General features: G+C 37.5%; 1 non-coding gene across 1 annotated transcript; it reads left to right on the forward strand.

The window, feature by feature from the left end:
* The first annotated feature begins 4,002 nt into the window (after positions 1 to 4,002).
* Positions 4,003 to 4,074, forward strand: TRNAA-UGC (transfer RNA alanine (anticodon UGC)). The gene has a single exon. It is a non-coding gene; the product is annotated as a tRNA-Ala (tRNA).

Here is a 4,074-nt window from a genome sequence, read left to right on the forward strand (position 1 = left end):
GTTCGGTTTTACCTTCGTGTTGTTACCACCTCGTCAGGTAACAGTTGTATTGCAATCCCTAGAGTCTATATCTGACAACAATGTTTACGGCATTTTCACAAATGCAATCAAAGAATGTATGTGTCTTGCTGTCTTTTGGTTGCTATTGCACTGAGGTCTTTTATTTAAAGTTTTAAAACCCAGGAAATTATTTTCCTAGGAGCTAAGAAATTACGATATGCTACAACCTCTTGCACTTACAATTCATTTTTGCTTTCATGTGTGTGTGTGTGTGTGGGAGACGGGCCTACTAAAAGGCCTGGCAAAAGAATTAAACAATCTTGCTGAGAGGACATGACTCAGTATATGACTCCTGGAGGAATCCAAGAAGGAACAAAAACATCTTGAAAGTAGGATGTACGCCTTGGGATGGAAAGCCATCAATAGACTGTTCCTATCTTTGGTGGCTGGGAGGCACATAAAGATTAACTGGGTCTTTGTTCCTGAGGCAGAAAAACAAGGATACAAAAATGTTACATTGTTAACTGAATAGGATTATCATTGAAGGCCACCTGGCCTGCTATGCTCATGTAAACACTTACAAGCAGGTCTCAAAAAGTATAATAAAGCAGGCTTGAGATCAGTCTGGGCACCTTCACCTCGTGGTGGTGTTGGTCCCGATCCCCGCTATAACTTTCTTGAGTGTTTCTCATTCTTTCGTCATGCGACGCTTTCAGGAACCTGTGCTGTCGAGCTGGACTCAACATATGTGTGATCTTTTTAATCACAAAAATTGGTGGTGGTGGTGGTGGTGGTGGTGGCGGCGGCAGGGGGGGGGGGGGGGCTGTAGAAAAAAAACTACTACACTGTATAAGTGTATATATGTGGAAGTGGTATACACAAGAAAAAATTTCCAATCAGAAAATATGATTTTTCATCTTGAGTCCACTCCCTTTTTAAACTATTGGAATAGGAGCTTTGGTGAACATTCTCAAACCTTTAAACAATTACAAGACCATCCCAAGTTTTCTTTTTAACAAAGACATTGAAGACATTTCTTCAATCTTGTGCCTCTATCTAGAATTTGCACATCTTATTTCTATTTTATTATCCAGGAAAGAATGAAAATAAGCACTTCTTTAAGAATTATTCTGTTGAATTTTCACAAAGGGACCAAGAATACTGAAAAATGGAAGCAAATGGCCAGTAAAGTCATCAAGACTCAGATACAGATACATTTTTTCCTTTTTATTTCAACTTTTTTCCCTTGAAACTCTGTTATCCCTTGTGTCATTTTGAATTATTTTCTTCTTTTTGAACTTCTGTTTCAGTTTCACAGTGTCTGTTTTCTACTAACAATTCTTGGACATTACATCAGAAGAAAATAATCAACAATATTTCAAGATCAGAACTGCATCAAGTTGCAAATGGAAACTTGGTACAAACTTAGAAGCAATAGGGGGCAATATAGGGACATTCACTATACAGGAACTTGGTGTTAGAAACTATCCATTAGCTACCTATCCCTCCTCAGTTCAGAAGCTTGCATTTTATCTCTTTAAGAAACATTTGATTGGACAAACAGCATCACTGAGTATTTTATTGCCTAATTCAGTAATGATCCCTTTATATTGTATTGAAGTGAGAGATCTTGGATAATTCACAAAACATAATTAGTTTTCCATTCAATATCTTAAAAATAAGGCTAATAATGTCTATGTCAAAAAGGATACTGTAACTATCAAAGGAAATCATGCAAGTAAATGCTTCATGTCATGTCCACACATATGGTTCTGGGGTTCTGCCAGAATAGCACCTAAACATGTAATATCTTCTTGTAGCTATGGCTGTCCAATAGCAATATAATAAAGCCATAAGTGAGTCACTTTTATAACTTTTAATTTTGTAGCAGTCACATTAAAAATAAAAATAGATGGTCTTAATTTAAGAAGACTATATAAATGACTTGGTATATCAAACATCACTTAGATAAGTAGTCAAAAAAAATTATTAGTGATATAGGTTAAATTTTAAATATCATATTAAGTCTTTGAGATCTGGTATATATTTTACACTTACAGCACATCTCATCTTTTCAAGTGTTTAATACTCAAGGTGGCTAGTGGCTACCATTTTGGACAGTGCAGTATTAAACCGGGGCAAGGCAAAAGATTCTAACTTGAATCTTGTCATTGATTTTCAGCTTTTCTGAATTGAGTATATGTGGCATGAGTGTGTTCTGTCTCTCAATTTACAAGTTTAATTCCTAGAATTCTGTATTAAATGAATCCATAGTCTATATTTTTTTAATTGAAGTATAGATGATTTATAATATCATATTAGTTTCAGGTGTACAAAATAGTTATTCAACATGTTTATAGCTCTAAATATTTAATTTTTAAAATTCCCAACTTGTTCATGGGCAAAAAGAAAAAAAATATACCTTATTATTATGAATCCCTAAGACTCCAATAGACAGGCAGTTTTCTCCAGGTGCAACACATTATGACCCAGAAGTGTTTCTGCAAACCTTCTTAATATTGGAAAGCATCATATTTTATAGCACCAGTCACAATAATCCTCCTTAGCAGTTCACGAGCTAAAAACTACTGAAGGTACAAGTCTGTCAGGCAAATTATATTCTTCCAATTTCAAGAGGAACTCAAAATTATTTTCTGCATATTGGCAAAAGTTCATTAATGGGCAAACCAGAAAAAGAAGGTGTTAACCACTAGAAATCTTCTGTCAGAAAATGTGTTTTCTTGTGGTCGTCTTGTGTAGTTCAAAGAACACGGTTTTAATCATAGTAAATCCCAGTATTCAAGAAATGTCCAGGAACGAACTTATTTTCCTACGAATATCACTAATGAGCACACTTTTCTGTCTTTATCCACCATCCACATCCTTGTGTCTACTGATTACTCACAAATCCAAGGCTGGGAGTAACTGAGTTTGCCATGTAATATTCTCACAAGTGTGCACCACATAGATCTTGAGTTTAACAAGAGCAAGTCTTGCTCATCTTCTCCATTTCCAATCTCCCATTTCAAAGAATTTTTAAAACATTTCCTGCAGTATTTCCCATTTGTAATGACATGGCTTTTCCTGCCTTCCTAAATAACTGAATGACTGAGCCTAATATCTTGTGGCTGTTTGTCTTTGGTCTCACTCTCACAGTCTAACACTCCTCTCCATTGCTAAAGCTGTTGTTTCATTCATGCCTTATGAAGAAGAGATTTTGGATTATTGGTGGGTCTGCTGAATTACCCCAGCGCATAGGTTAGAAGAGGGGGGAAAAAAAAAAAGCCCCTTACATTGCAAGGCTGAATGTTTCACTCTAAGGTGTTTTATTGGTTGTGGTTTTCCTCCATCAAATCTAGTCCTTAATATTCCAATGGAACAAACAAACAGCAAATACCACGGAGCGTTTTAGGCTAGAAAGAAGCTGAATTTCAATGGCCTTGGATGTCTCAGTTTAAGATATTTTTGTGCATGTGTACTCAGTCATGTCTGACTCTTGGTGCCCCGTGGACTGTAGCCTGCAAAGTTCCTTAGTCCATGGAATTTTTCAGGCAAGAGTACAGGAGTAGTTTGCCATTTCCTACTGCAGGGGATCTTCCTGACCCAGGATCAAACCCATGTCTCTTGCACCTCCTACATTGGCCGGCCGATTCTTTACCACTGAGCCATTAAGACATATTTGGAGGAAATCTAAGCGCCAGATACTGTGACTTGGTTTGATTTCTTGTCAAGCGTAATAGGAGACCCCAACCATGTTTTAAGGCCACGGTGGAAACTTCTTGTGGTTATCTGATAAGTTCCAATCTTTTGCCTTGCCCCGGGCTTGATCCCTGGCACAACTTCTATACACTAGAGCATCAATATACTTCTTTGGTTTCTGAGGGTCTCTGGCCTAAAACTTGGCATTAAACACTACTGTCAAGACGCTCAGGAATCCAGAGCCTTAGGAAGAGTATTAGCAAAATACTTCCAGAAAAGTATTAACAAGAAGGTAGCCAGGAGGGGGGTGTAGCTCAGTGGTAGAGCGCATGCTTTGCATGTATGAGGCCCCGGGTTCAATCCCCGGCACCTCCA

Source organism: Odocoileus virginianus, chromosome 27 (genome assembly GCF_023699985.2).
Source record: "Odocoileus virginianus isolate 20LAN1187 ecotype Illinois chromosome 27, Ovbor_1.2, whole genome shotgun sequence".
NCBI lineage: Eukaryota > Metazoa > Chordata > Mammalia > Artiodactyla > Cervidae > Odocoileus > Odocoileus virginianus.